Source organism: Gavialis gangeticus, unplaced genomic scaffold, assembly GCF_001723915.1.
Source record: "Gavialis gangeticus isolate Ggan-Ray unplaced genomic scaffold, GavGan_comp1, whole genome shotgun sequence".
Lineage (NCBI taxonomy): Eukaryota > Metazoa > Chordata > Crocodylia > Gavialidae > Gavialis > Gavialis gangeticus.
The window spans coordinates 31737394-31753278 of record NW_017729025.1 but is presented as its reverse complement, the minus strand read 5'-3'; the positions used below and the strand labels follow the sequence as shown (position 1 = coordinate 31753278).

The 15885-nt window shown below is 47.5% G+C and overlaps 1 long non-coding RNA gene across 1 annotated transcript in view; it reads left to right on the top strand.

Moving 5' to 3' along the window:
• The first annotated feature begins 5097 nt into the window (after positions 1-5097).
• LOC109298471 overlaps positions 5098-15885 on the top strand; it is a 183050-nt gene continuing 172262 nt past the window's right edge. The window contains exon 1 of the long non-coding RNA XR_002097618.1: positions 5098-5172. This is a non-coding gene — a long non-coding RNA (uncharacterized LOC109298471). The remainder of the gene's footprint in view (positions 5173-15885) is intronic.

Sequence of the window (15885 nt, the reverse complement as noted above, 5' to 3'; positions counted from 1 at the left end):
TGTGGGCCAAAGATAGCCTATTTTGGATCAGGAAGACAAGTAACATCTTTGACTTTCCTGATCTTTCTGAGATGAGCTTTCTCAGCCTTCTGCAAACCAGACAATAGCAGGTTAATATGGAGACAACACTATGTCTCATCACTACTACCTCATTTTCTACTGATGAGTACTTTCCCTACTGAGACAGGGAGGATTGTTTTGAATTTACATTCATAGTGTTGCCCTATTGCCATCTCTTTACTCTGCCATTCAGTACTCAGCCTTCCAGTCCTTGCATTTGCCCCCAGTATGTATCTGAATAGATGACCAGTGAATCACAGATTTAAGTCAGATTGCCTGGACTCTCGGGCTGTACACCTCAGAAATCACCAGAGCCCTGGAATTTTTAATTAGCTTCCATGCTGCTTTCTTGCTCTACTAACAGGGTCCTCAGGCAGCTTTGCCTTCTTCTTTGGCCTAGTTATAGAAGGGGTTTTGAAACCTGCCTCACTTGTTCTTGTGCACATTACGTCCTCATTCTACTCCCAGGCCTCAGCCCACCAGGGGTCCCAGTCTCTTCTGCTTAGTTGCTGAAGATATCATTTCTCGTAAATGCTGCTTTAATGCTTCTATGAAAGTTGTGCAGCTGTCACCATTGAACTTCCACATTTTTGTATTAGCTATCTAGATCATTAAAAGTTTATAAAGCTGACCAATGTTCTCTTTGCAGTGCATATAAATTAATAGAGCAATTATGATAGGTTATGGTAAATTGTTCACTTGGCAGCACTGTTGCAGAAAACTGCCTGTTTCTTCAGGAAGCACATATTCACTTTTGTTTTATTTTTTTCATTTTTAGGTGTGATTTAAAAATAATAACCTAGAATATGAAAACATGGGGAAAAGTTCTATATTGAAGCAATGTTAAGATTATGTAATTAAATTAAAATTAACGTTAGAAAACGCAAAAGATTCCTTAGGAACTGTTAGTTTGGACATCTAGGGTGTAGGTATATTTGTTGTTCCTTTTGGTTCCTTTCCTTTTAAACATATAATTCTGTATTATTCCCGTTTGTGCCTAGAAAAAATATACAATGTACAAATTTTGAGTTCATACTGTGGTTCTGAATTTTAACTTTTGCATTTCCTGGCTCTTACTTCTGGAATCTGTGGCGGGATACATGAACATACAGGTTTCCTTTGCATGACAGAGTGCTGTGGAGTAGTACATCCTGCTATGTGAGATGTGTCAGAATTTTTTTTCATTTAGATTTACTATCAACAGTTTTATTAGCACTATTGCATTTTGGTGAAACTAAAACAGACAATAGGCCTGTCTACATGAGATGTTTACTGCTCAGTAGACTATTAGTTGTGCTGTAACCACCTTGGCATCTACACATGTGCCCCTATTAAGCTGGAGTAAACTAATTTACTGAGTCTTATTTGGGGTGCTTCAGCACAGGGCTAGTCAGCAGGCAGTCCCTAAAACACCCTTGCGTTCCACCCAGCCCGGGCAGTGTCTACACCAATACTTGATTTTTCTCATGTTTGATAGGAGAAAAATCTCATCTTATAATTGAGTAAATACAGTAACCCATTTTCAATCCAATTTAGTTCACTTCTTCAGTGAACTAGTTAGAACCCTAGTTAGGTTGATCTAAGTGCAGCATCCGCACATACCCTGAGTGGCAGGGTATTGAATACAAGTACTACCTTAGTGCAGAATAAAAAACTCCGCAACAGCGTGCATGTAGATGCTGCTCTGGCTGGCTGTGGCATGAGGATAACTCAGTGTGGAGCCTACCTGCCAGTTAACCCCCACACTGAAGCACCCTGGTGCCCCAGCCAGCCCTTCCACAGCATGTGGAACCCAGGGAAGCAGCCCTGGGCCTGCAGGCTGAACCCCCAAGCCCCTTGCCAGTTGGGCTGCTCCTACCTAGCTCAATGTACTGCAGTCCTGGGCACACATTCAAATGGCAGTAAACTCTGGAGTTTATTGCTCCAGAGTTTATTGCTCCTGCGAACACATTCAAACAGCATGCTTGGGAGCAATAAACTCTGGAGTTTTTGACTTCACATTAATTGCATATGTCGACACACCCAATGAGACCAAATGCATATGCCTGTAATGGAAAAAAATACAGATCCTTTTGTCTGAATTGCCACTGAGTGTCCCTGTCATTTGCTGTTGTTGTTTTTATTGTTTTTTCCAAGTTCCTTTAAAAAAATTATTCCTCCTGTCATTCTGCAGATGGGAAAAACTGACCAGGTCTTTGAATTGTTTGCACTTTTGAGCTATAATAGTATCTTAGCACAATCTACTGACACTCAGGCAAGGTGGACGAGAAAAAATGACTTCTGTGATGTCGTGTCTAAGAATGACAAACAGTTGCATTAGGGACATATAGGTTACCAGCTGCATTATGATACTGTTGCTGTCTAGCAATTTTTTTTGATCTGGCATTTTAGATACTGATCAGTTTACTGAAAGCAGGGCCAGGCACAAGGAGTGAGAAAATATAAAGGTCATTGGATGTAAGAGTATTGGTATTTTACATGGTGGCACTTTGCTCATTAAAACATTACTGAAGCTTAGCTCCAGCAAGATGAGCTGTTTGTTTCTTTTTCAGTTGGCAAGTGTACTGAGGGCCAGACCATGTTTAACCAGTAGCAAATCCTGTAATACTATTTTCAAGAGTGTTAATCCAGGTGCCCTAGTCTGTGGTAGTTACAGTCTGCTTTCCATCCCTAAAGTCCTCTTTTATGTTAATTGGGGAAAGGATAAACCACCCAATTTTGATTTTGATTAATAGTTTTAACCCAAACTATTCCATAAGTTGGAAGTAGAGCAAACACCTGATGGCAGATCCTTAGTTGTGAACAGGTGACATGAGAGAGGAAGTGTGGCTAAACTAGGTTCCATTCTTCAATGTGAAATGGCCACTGGTAGGCTTCTCCAGTGCACACAAGTCCCATATGACTGCTCTGCTGGCTGGGTATCAGTTGAATTCTCTGATCGGGGCATGTTGCCTAGAACTCTGTAATTTCCAGAACCATTTAGGAATAGTTTGTTTCTTGCATGTGTGCATGAGGGTTTGCCTAGATGACTCTTTGGTGTCCTTTCCAGTCCCATCATTCTGCAACCCACTTCCTCCCTGGCTGAGAACTCACTCGCCTTAGGCAATGCTCAGAGCAGGGGCTGGCAATTGTTTTGGGCAGAGGGCCGCTTACTGAGTTTTGGCAAGCCATTGAGGGCCGCATGATAGACAGCTAGGGGCAGATAAATATTAATTTTTAAATTTTTTAGGGGCCCCGCGGGCCGGATAGAATGGCCTGGCAGGCCGCATCCAGCCCCCAGGCTGCATTTTGCCCATCCCGGCCTAGAGGCATCTTTAAGTTATCTTTGTGTTGCTAACAGGGCAAAGCTTGAGAGAAATTAGTTTAACCATGAACAATACACAGCCCTTTTGAGAATTTGGTGATTCAGTTTTAACACTACTTTTCCTACTTAATATTTGTGTTCAGGAAAATGTGCTGAAAAAGAAAATTGATGAGGAGGATATTTTCAGTGGGGTTTTTTCTATGCTCATTGCGAGGAACCACAACCATCTGCCTGACCTCTCAGAAGTTGTGACATTGCAGGTTATAGGGTACTGAGTACTCAACTGGGAGATGTTCAGACTCTGCAACCTCTTTAGAGCTTTTTTGAAGAACCAGGAGCATCACTTTTCTGATCAGATTCACCAAGCTGTATTGATTGCTTTGGTGTTAGTTAGAAGAAAATATGGCAGTAAATGCTTGCATCTGTTGCAGCCCAAAATAATTTTGCTACATAATTGAGAGGCCAGATCTTTATTTCTTGATCAGAAAATACATTTGTGGTTGTTAGGAATGATTGGTCACTGAATGTCACCATTATTGCACATTGATACAAATGGAAGAAGTCTGGCTGGCAATAAAATAAAACAATATATAATATCAGTGCTCTTGATAGAAGTTTCTGGATAGTAAAAAAAAAAAAAAGTTAAAACTTACAAACTTTCTTTAAACTATTTGATTTGGTAAAACTCCATCCATATCTGACCTGTTCTCTGTCTTGTCTTATATATTTTGATTCATAGTATTTAATAAGTGGTGGCAGCTACTTTTCAAGTCTGATCCTGCTCCCTTCGACTTTCATGGCACAAGGAGCAGATCCTATCATACAAGTTAGATATTGCCCACAGAAGGAAAGGCAAGAGAGTAGAAACTGAAGGTACTGAAGGAAACTACTCACTACAATCTATAAGCAATGTATGTACAAGTGTCTTTATGTCTTATCCTTTGTTCTGAAACCTGCCACTCTGGGAATATTTCCCTCAAACCTCTTCAATCACCAAGCTTTAAACATTGTATTTATTAAGACAGTCCACAGATGGATTATAAAGTGCAGCTTCATCATTTCCCCTTTTGCTCTGACTTTGCCTTCTGTTCCATTGCAGTATTTCCTTTCTGTCCATGACATCATCTTAACCCTCACTAGGGGAAGGGAGGAATAAGAAAGAGAGAGAGAGAGAGAGAGAGAAAGGGAAAGAGGAAAAAAAAGGCTTCCTTGGCAACAGAAATACCTTTAAGTGTAACATAATTACCATCTCTCTGCCCTTTCTCCCCCCGCTGGGACTATTCAGCAAACCCTACAACATACACTTAAATCTTCAACTTCTCAGAGACACTACACGCAGATGGGAAAGATTTGATTAAAATTACAGTGCTTTAGGTTCAACTTCACCTATTAAGAAAAAAAAAAGGATCTGGTGCTGGACTTTTTTTTCCCTGAGAAATAACTAGGCCACAGTAATTACAGACAGGGCCCTGCTGTGCACCATGAATAGGATCCCTGGGGTGGTATTTTCCTGTTACCTGCCTATGTAGGGCTGTTGACATCAACATGAATGATAACCATGCCAGGTTTTTTTTTTTATTATTCTTTCTTTTTATGCCTTAGAAAAATAAGGGGAGGAGAAAGAAAGGGAAATACATTAGTTATAAATGTTGTGATTTACATTTTTTTGTGTCAAGGATGCTTTTATGTACTTTTCTATACATCTGTGTGATTACTTTCTCAAATGATTTTTAAAGGTGAATTTTGGCCTTCAAGAAAAGGAAAGACCAATATGTGGCAAGAACCAAGCATAGAGCAGTAGGCATCACGTAAGTTCCCTATTGTCATTTTTTTCCATTCACTGTTGCCCTGTCAAATCTAACCTTATTTAGAGAACGTGTCTTTTGGTACTAGATGATGCCCACCAAATTCAAGGTGTATGTAACAAGTCAAATCTAAAAAGTTGCATTTTTGCATTTGCTTTAACTGATGTAGATCGAGAGCAATTCCATCACTTAAGATGGTGATTCTCAACCACAGTGAAGTGGCACCAAGAGGTGGATGAGATCCTTTTAAGGGTGCTGCAGAAAGCACTGTTAGGTATGCAAACACCTAGACGTGATTCACAAGAGAGACCAGAGATTTCAAAAAGGAATCCATAGCACCAGAATCATTCCGACCTCCTGTGGGCTTTCTGAGTTCAACAAAAGAATTGCTCTATTATTTTTCCATAGTCAAAAAGTGAGTGAAAAATAAGATCTGGGATTTTCAGAGCCTGATGAATGGTGCCTTGAATCCAAAGAGGCGGAGAACCATTGATTTAAGCAATAGCTTACTCTGGATTTACAATGGTGCAGCGGAGAGAGAAAAAATGGCCTTAATAAAGTACATGTCATAAACTGAATTCTGGCCACTAATGGGTGGGAGTAGGTATGGGGCAATAATGTCAAAATAGAGGTGAGAATTTGGCTTTGGTCAAACTGGGAGATGAGTAAGGAAAGAAAATGAAAGTCAGCTGGGACACTGACTGGTGGAGAGCATAGGTGGTATATGGCAGAAGGCAGGGTAGAGAAACACCTTGTAAACTAACTAGAAAATAGATACATAAGCTTACGTGAGCCTGAACTCATTTAATCAAATGTTATTCTGAGGGTGGTGTATACATCACAGGGGGCTTGAGAAGGGAGGTACCAATAATTGGGAGTATTTGAAATGTGATATTCTGTAATAGAGCTGAAGAGAAGGCAGTCTTTTCTAGTAGGGATAGAAAACAATATATCATGTAGTTTTAAATTAAAAAAACAGCCAAAAACCGGGAAGGAATTACGCCCATGCCCAGGCACACCTGCTCACATGATTACCTCCACTCTTGCCACTTTGGCCTCCAGTGCTGGTTTAAAGAAGCAGAAACCAGCCAGGAGATAGTTCTGTTAACGCAAAGTGGGGAATAGGCCCTCGACCGTTATCAAATGCCCTTGGCAACTCTTATGTCAAGTTCCTTGTCCCCTCACCTGAGTGTAGTTAACAGCCTGAACTATTTGGGAGCTTTGGTGGGGGAGGGAGGATGGGGACAAAGTGGGAAAGATGTTCTTGACCAATTCTGACCTGATCTTTGAGTCCTGAGGGACCATAGCTATCATAAACAAATTAATGCAGCCCCTAGCTTGGTCTAATTTACAGTGAAAGATTGAGGTTAATGCAGATACCTCCTGAGAGTCAGAGGAATGCAACTTGCATCCTGACAACCAACCCCCATCTCAAACTAAGAGGACCTCAGAGTAGAAGAGAATCTGACTTTACCCCATGTTGGTCATGGTCTATTAATTCTTTGTATTGCTATAGTCTTTTAGAGCCCCAGGCATTGATAAGAAGCTCATTTTGCATGATGCTGCACAAGCAGAATAGAGAGACACCCCCTTGCCGCCAAGAGTTTCCAATCTCAATATAAGCCATGAGACAACACATTGATGTAGATATAATGTAAGGAAACAATGAGGAAATATCAGTTAACATGATGTAGCAATGGCACATTAGCATCCTAACCACTAAGGGTTTTTTTAGATATCTCAGTAAAGGAGAATTATAAGGAGGGACTTCAAGGAGAATGATGGAAGCTCCTTTCAAGCATGGAGGGCAGCATGGGACAAGGCATGAAGCTTCTTGTTTGAAAATGTGACAAGGCAGTGATGGAAATTGGCACTGTGGACTGAGAGGGGGTAGGAATCAACATCATGACAGGGACAGAAAGATGACATGTAGGGTGGCGGTGAGCTCCTAAGAGCTATGAAAATCAAGACAAGGAGCTTGTGTTCGATGTGATAGCGAAGAGGGAACCAGAGGAGGGCTGGTCAAAGCAATGGGTTAGGAATGTAGTCTTTGTGGCAGCCTTATGGAATGGAAATTACGTGGAAATCTGCATTTGTCAAGAGCAGAAATACAGGATTTCATAGTATTCAGTATGTGAAAAGATGACAATTTGGGCAGGAACTTTAGCTGTGTGGCTGGGTAAGAAAGGCCATATCTTAGAGGTGGGAGACAGGACATGTGAGTCTAAAATGAAGCCCAGGTTATGGGTTCAGTGAAAAGTGGACTGTGATGTTTTCCACAGTGTGTGAAAAAGGAAGAGTAGGGAGGGCTTGCGGAAGAGGATTAAGAGCTCTGTTTTAACCATGCTTACTTGCACTGATAACTAGTCATTCACAAAGAGATGTCAGAGACAGGCTTGGTTTTTAGTTTGGGCAGAAGTATTTGGATCTGGAAAGGAGAGAGACATCTGCATAGAGATGGGGGCTGAAATCATTCGTAGAGTTTACCCATGAAGGATGTTGTCAGCAACAATAAGCTAACGTTGAAAATGTTAAATTATGTAGGCTCTATTGTTTCCTAATTGTTTGCTTGAACCAAGATATAAAAATTAATTTTGCTATAGCAACAACAAACTAAAATAAGAAACAAGCAATGGAAGTTGTGAGGGAAAAAGGCTAGAGAATATTATATGATGTAAATGTTTACATCATCTGATGGTCTGAATCCAGAGATGAGGTATATGTCTAAACCTCTTCTTTGACGTAGTTTCAAGTGCTTTGAGTTGCAGCGGTTCTAGGGCGGCATTACTAGGCCAGAGGGGTTACTGTGGGCAAGGGCTAGCTGTTCTCTCCAGGATCTTTCCCTCACATATCTGTGGGTGGGGAAGGACCACCTTTGCAACTCACGTGCTTCCCCTTATTTTTTGTTTTGATGGCTAGCTAGCAAATATATAGTCCATGCCTTACTATGAATCAGTCAGTAGAGCTTTCTTGTGGTTGCTTAGCTTACTGTATAGATCTGTTAATAGAAAGTCTCCAGTGCAGTTAAAAAACCTTTTACTCACCTTCTCTAGTGGATTTCATGAAGAAATTTGCTTACCAAAGCTGGGTTTTCCCAACTCTCAGTTTTAATGATAATAGGTTTGTGTATACTATAGAATGAGACTGCGCTGATCCAGCTGTCTTTAGCTCACATTAATCACACCCTTTTACTCAAAACAGTATAACTCTGATCTAACCCAATTAAGCTTGTGATGTTTAGACAAAGAGATTAATATAGCTCAGAAAAGCATAACCTTTGTCCATAGAAATGTCTTAAGATAATGAGTTTGATTCAGTGGGCTGGATTTGTAGAAAGGTGTATTTTGGAAGTAGACACCTAATTGTAGATACTAAATCAGCAGGAAAATAAGTGTGTTCAAGCAGACAAGTTCCAGCAGCATGCAAACAGGTAGGAAAGAGGGTAAATAAGTTAATTCGAGAACTGGCTATTTGAGAAGTTACTGACAATAGTGTAACTAGGGTGGGTGAAGAGAGCATACACCCTGGGTGCCAATTTAGAGGGGGCATAAGAATAGCAGCTGTCACCACTGCTGGTCCACTGGAAAACTACTGCCCAGGCTGCAAAGTTTCCTCTGCTTATTGATAACACAAGAGAGAATCAGCAGCAGCAAAAAGAAAAAAAACAGAGTACATAAGGCAAATGTAAACAAAACATCTGCTCTTGGACTTAAAAATATACTGTCTCCTTTATGCCTTCTGATACCTGAAAAAATCTTGCTTTGTTTTCTAAAGTTACATACAAAATACAGATTCCTTTTAAAAGATAAATCAGATTTGCAGTCTCACCATGAGCATGTTCCCCAAATGGCTGAATCTCCAAGATACCATATTTAGTTCAGGGAACAGATGAGTCTCTTTCATTTATTATATTTATATCATAATGTGCTAGAGGTGTCTGACAACAATTGATATTAGATTAGCTATCCGTTTTAGATTAACAGTGGATATTAGAGGTGTGTGAAATATTAATCTCAAACTGCAGGCGTACTCAAAATAAGGCTTAGTTTGAATTGGACCTGGTTTCCAGAGGGTGCATCTACATGTGCACTTTACTGCAGAGTTGACTAATTAGCTGTGCAGTAAAGCATCACTGTCTACACATGCACTGGTATTAGGGCATAGTAAATTAACTCTGCTGTAAAATTGTACTGTCCAGGACAGTACTATCTTATGACAGAGTTATTAAGTGCAATGAACACACATATATAGATGGTGATAGGGGTCAGCTGGGGTATGAGGGTGCTAAAATATGGGGGCTGCCTGCTGCCTAGCCACATGACTTCACAGGTCCTGTACCCTCATGCCCCAGCCAGCCTCTCTATTGCCTGATGTTGCCTCTGGAGCTTGGAGCTGACCCCCCAAGCCTGCTGCCAGCCCAGGACTGCTCCACCCTGGCTCAAAGTGTAGATGCTGTACACGAGAGCAGTTAATTCTTGGTACAAACTGCTCTGGCATTTATTGCATTGCATTAATTTCACATGTAGATGTACTCAGGTATTCACAGAATTTAAGGCCAGAAGGAATCATCCGAATCTTGTCAGACCCCCTGCATCTCACAGGTTTCACGTAGTGAAACCCTACATTAATCCCATAGGTTGCGTTCACACATACAGGCACTTGCACTTGCAGCAGCTCAAATAGGAGTGGCACAAATTTGTGCTGGAAATTTTTGTCTTAGCACATGTGCCTGAACATGCACTTTGGTGTGGGGCAAGTTGTGCCACTTGGGGCAAACTGACCCTGCGCAGCACCTCCCAGATCTGTAGCCAGAGGGAGCTGAAAGCTGGGGCCAGCACCTAGGCTGGCCCCAGTAGTATAAAACGCTGCCCTGGTGAGCAGCTCAGGGCTACTTCCCCTCAGGAGCTTCTGGGGGAGGAGCCTCTGGGAGGAAGTTGGCCACATCCCTTCCTGTCCTAGGCTGTTGCTGCTGCAAACTTGGTCTCAGGAGCCTCTGGGGAGAAGATGGCTAGGCTCCTTCCTGCCTCTAGCTACTGCTAGCTGCTGGCTTGTTCTCAGAGCTTTTGGGGGTAAGTTGGTGGCACCCCTTCCTTGCCTTGGGCTGCTGCCTCTCCACAGGGAAGGTCCTCTGCTGTACACCACTGCCCCCCATTGGGGAGGGGCCCACCTCACCCCAACACTGCACCCCAGCTTCTGCACCCCTGTTCTGGCCTGCTGCCCAGCCAGAGGGCACCCTGGGGAGGAAGCCTGCACTGCCTGTGGGCCCCACCATCACTGCCAGAGCCTAAAGGTGCCTTTCCTGCCCCAGCAGCCTTGGCAGACCCCCCCCCCTCCACTTTTACTTGAAGCACGCCCTGAGTGGCTGAACTGAACGGCTGCTACCACCACTGCTGCTGTTGCTGCTGCTGCTGCCATCTGTTCTGCTGCTGTCCCCTCTCAGGAGAGAGGAAGATTCCCTGCTGCACCACCTTGCACCACACAACACCATACCTGCATTGGATTGGTTGATTGCTCCTGCCCTCCCCCACAGCTGCCTCACTGCATCTGATCCTGCTTTGTTTTCCTACCTATTGCTCTGCTGCTGAGTATAAAAGAGGCCTGAGGGGCTTTTACATCAGCCTCAGCAGCCTTCCTTCTGTGTTTTTTGCCCTTGTGTGGTAAGTCCTGTGGTCCACTCCCCCTGCCCTGGTGGTTGTTGTGTGGCTGAGTAAGCCAGCTTGAGTTTCCCCAGACCTTGTGTGTATGTTCTCCCTCCCCCACATTCTCCAAGCATAGCCCTTCTGGTTTTTTACCCTGTGGGGCCTGCAATCTCTGTTGCGGGGGAGGCTGGAGTCTGGCAGGGAGCCAGCAGGGCAAGGAGGTCTCCCAAACCCCCTCCCCCACCATCAGGGACCAATTGCAAGGGTAGTGGGAAGGGCTCCTCTTTAGCCTCCTCTACAGCTGGGGGTGGGAGGGGCAAGGGCCCCACCCCAAGCCTAGACCATGGGTGCCTGACGGGACCAGGTGTGCTACACCAGCCAGCCCATCTACTCAGCCTGTCCCTGGCCTTAGCCCGGGCACCACCAATGTGGCCCCCCAGTGGGGGAACTACAGCTGTACACAGGTGGCTAGGGGGGACCCAAAGCTACGGGGCCTGGGTCCTCCACCACTGGCCCTTCCAGCTTGGGTGGCGGGGCCCCCTTTCTGCCACTTGCCCACAGGCACGGGGTGAAGTGCCAACTACCCAAGCAGTAGAACCTGCACTCTGAGACCTGGGTGCAGGCCCTGGCTTGGGTAGTTGGGGTCCCAAAGATTGTGGTGGCCTCCTGCTTTCATGGCAAGTGGGTCTTTTTTCTTGCCTCAGAGGCTGCCGCAGAAAAGGCGATGGAGAGGGGACTCGTGGTGGAGGACGAGTATGTCCCCCTTGAGCCCCTAGAAGAGTTGGGGACCAGGGTAGTCCCAGTTATTTCCCCAGTGTTGGCCCTCTTGCTGTGGTGCTGAGACCCTGGCCTCTGCCACGTACGCTCTTTCTGTCACCAGATTATAGTCCAGCTGGCAGTGGGAACATGGCTGGATGCTGAGGGGTGCCTCTGATTCCTTTTCAGGTGTCCCGGGTGATGGTTTTCTATATGCTGGGGGACCTGTGATGCTTCTAGTGCTGCACCCCGAGGCACTTCTGTCATGAGTGCCTCATGGACCAGGAGAAGAGGGCATCCACAGGTCCCACTGGTGAGAGGGGTGCCCCTGCCACTGGTACCCCTCCCCACTCAGGTCCCTGGCACCCCAGTCACATCATTCAGCCCCCCATGAACTCAGGTGACCCCACCCCCAAAACAAGGGGAGAAAGGGAGCGGGGCCCTCCTGCCCCTAGTTATGTACCTGCTATTGCTGCCCCACCCCACAACCCTCACCTTTTACTACTGGAGCCTATCCACCTGAGGACCACCTCATGGCTAAGTGGGTGCAGTTCCCCTCTGGGTGCAAAGCCAAAAGGAAGGCCCAGGTGCAGCTGGGATGCTCTGATGTGGAGGACTCCTGCCCTCTCCCAAGACCACCACATGGGGGGAAGGAGCAGCTCAGCTTCTGGGGGCCTCTCCCGCTGTGCATGACACCCCACCCCTGGAAAAGATCAAATGGGTGATCCACATGGACAAGGTTTTGGGGCTGCTGGACTGTCCCAAACAGGAGCCCGTGGAGGAAGTCTTTCATTCTGCTAGCCAGGGCCTGCCCCCTGAGACTATGGGCACCAAGGCTGAGGCCTTGGCCAACCCAAAGGAAGGTCTGATGATCTGGGGGAGACAGGGACCCTGGTACTTACCCTAGTGAGTCCTGAGGAGGGAGGTCCCCTTTCCCAGGATCCCAAGGCAAACACCGAAGCCACCTCGGTGCCAGACAGGTCTCTTCCCTTCCCCTTCCAGAAAAGCATCACTTCCAGCCTGCCCCATGGTCCTGCACCAGAAAGGGTCAAGGTGGGGTCCCCTAATCAACAGCCCAATCTTGTTGGGGACCCTGCGAAGACCACCCTCCCCAGGGCTCCAGCTCTCCCCTACCATCTTGTGATGGAGCCTTGCCCCCACCCTTGTTCCAAGGGGCTGCAGAGCTCTCCCAATCCCAACCGAAGTCCAGGGTCTTAGTGGACTGGGGGGTTCAGATGGTGCCTAAGGAACCTTCTGAATCCCAGGACCAGGAGGAGGATGCCCGAGAACCAGCAGGCTCCATGGAGCCTGCAAACCTCTTGGTCCTGGTGGTCCCCAGAGGTAAGCTACTTGCATTTCTTGACTGCGACTACACCCAGCAGTCTGCCAGCAAGGTACAGCTCACCTTGGACCACTGGGGAGATTTTGACAGCATCCTTGCCATTGTGAGGGTCTTGGGGGGGAAGGCAAGTGGCCCAAAAGCTGCAATGCCCGGATCTATAGATGGGCCTGTGGTTTCCCAGATGCCCCCTATAATTATGGGAGGGTGCTGCACGAGCCAGCGGGCCCCACACTGGGCATTGAGATATGCAAGGCCCCTGCTGAACCATCCACTCCACCCCCCAGCCATGAGGTCATTTAAGATCGTGACCCTCAACATCCATGGCTGCAAGAATTCTCTCTGGAGATGCTGGGTGCTCTCTTTACTTCAGGAGGGGGGGTACCCCCTTGCAGGAGACCCTGACGACTCTGGCCGACAAACCTAATTGGCAGCTGGAGTGGGAAGGCAGGGTCTTTTTTAGTCACCTCTTGGCCACCCCTTGTGAGGTGGCCTCCCTGTTCTTCCCAGGCCTGCAGCTGGAGGTTCTCCAGGACATTAAGGTGATGCTGGGCTGCCTGCTGCATCTCCGGATCCAAATGCAGGGGGCTGGTCCTGAACTTTCTGAACGTGTACGCTCCTGCGAAGGACCCGGAGTTGGCAGATTTTTTCTGCAGGCAGCCACTTACATCGGCACCCTCAACCCTCACAAGTGCCTGGTCCTTGGAGGGGACTTTAATATCACCCTAGATACGCAAGACCAGCCAGGCAGGGAGTGGAGCCAGGCTGCCATGGGCATCCTCAAGGAGATCCTGATGGACTACTCCCTGGTGGACGCCTGGTGTGCTGTCACCCTACCGGCCCCCCTGCCTTCACCTATGTGAAGGTAGGGGAGGAGCAGGCATGCCACTCCGAGTTAGACCGGATTTATAGCTCTTTGTTGCACTTTGCCTGGGCCTACTCCGCTGGCATCCAGCCAGCTCCTTTCAGTGATTACCACCTTGTCTGGGCCCAGGCCATGCTAGGGTCTGGGTGTCCAGGATCGGCCTACTGGTATTTCAGTGCCAGTCTGCTGGAGGATGTGGACTTCAGGGAGGTCTTCCAGGAGTTCTGGCTGGCCTGGCAGGAGCAATGAGCAACGTTTCCCTCAGCTTGGAGATGGTGGGAGGTGGGGAAGGTTTTTTTGCCACAGCTATACTTGGGTGTACACCTGGCAGAGGGAGGCAGTCCAGGAGAAGCTCAAGCGGGAAGTGGTGGAGCTGGAGAGGCACCTGGCCACTAACCCAACCAGCCCATCCCTCTGTGGGGAGTGTCAGGTGAGGTGGGAAGAGCTTTGTGCTCTGGACAGCCACTGCAACCATGGTGTGTTTGTTCACTCATACGTCCAACTCCTTTGAGAGATGGACCGTGACTCCCACTTCCTCTATGCCCTGGAGAGGAGGAAGGGGGGCAAGAAGTACATCACCGGCCTTCTGGCAGGTGATGGCACCTCCTTCATGGATCCAGGTGAGATGAACCGGTGTGCGCGGGCCTTCCACAAAGCGTTCTTTTCCCTGGATCCAACCAACACCAAAGCCTATTGGACCCGGTGGGGGTCAGCATGGGTGACCAGGACTGGCTGGAGGCTTCTCTTACTTTTGGCCGAGTTTTCAGCCACCCTTTGCCTGATGCCTGGCAACAAGGCATTGGGCATTGATGGGCTGACTGAGGAGCTCTACTGAGCTTTCTGGGATGTCCTTGGCCCAGACTTTGCCGCAGTCTGGGCCGAATCCGAGGGAAGTGAGGAACTCTCCCTATTTTGCTGGAGGGCTGTGCTGACCCTCCTGCTGAAGAAGGGGGATTCCCATGACCCAAGGAACTGGCATTCCATGTCCCTCCTCTGCATGGACTATAAGATAGCAGTGAAGGCCATCTCACTGTGCCTGCAGTCCATGCTGATGGACGTGGTCCATCCCAACCAGATGTACACGGTGCCGTGTACCTGGTTTGGGACCTCTTGAAGCTAGCGTGCCGGGAGGGCCTGTCCTTGGACCAGGAGAAGGCATTTGACAGAGTGGGTGACAGGTACCTCACAGACATGCTGCGGGCCTTTGGCTTCGGGCTCTGCTTCATGCGGACTCTCCAGGTGCTGTACGCCTCTGCAGAGTGTTTGTTCAAGCTCAACTGGATCCTGACGGAGCCCATCCATTCATGAGAGAAGTGTGTCAAGGCTGCCCAATGTCAGGCCAACTGTATGCCTGGGCCCTGGAGCCCTTCCTTGTCCTCCTGTGGAGGCGGGTGGCAGGGTTGATGCTCCAGGAGCCGATGGTGCGGTTGGTCCTGTCAGTGTACACTGACGATGTACTTGTCATGGTCCAGGACTCAGGTGACCTGGTGCACATTAAGGCCTGCCAGGTGTTGTACTTGGCAGCTTCCACTGCCTGGGTCAGCTGGGTCAAGAGCTCTGGCCTGATGGTGGGTGTCGGGTTGCTGGTGGGCTCTCCCACCGGCACTCCATGGAATCCACTGGAGCGCGGGCTTGCTTCTCTACTTGGGGGTCTACCTGTCCCCCACAGACTCCTCCCTGCTGGAAAACTTGCACCAGCCGGAGGCAAGTGTGGTGAAGTGGCTCCGGGCATGGGCAGGGCTCCTGAGGTTTCTCCCTGCATGGGAGAGTTCTGATGCTGAACCAGCTGGTCCTGTCCATGCTCTGGCATCACTTACACACCCTGCCTGTGCCCCCTGAGATCCTGGCAGGGCTCCAGAGGTGGACTCTAGAGTTTTTCTGGCCAGGAGAGCATTGGTTCACTGCAGGGGTCCTAAACCTCTCCTTGTGGGAAGACAGCCAGGGCCTGGTTTGCCTGCGCAACCAGGTCCTGACATTCCACCTTCAGGCCCTGCAGCAATTGCTATACAATGTTGGTAGCCATGCAACATGGGGCCACCTGAGGTGCGCCTTCCTCTGCCACTTCCAGGGGCTTTGATATGACTGTCAGCTTCTCGGCCTTTGGGGCTTCTCCTTGC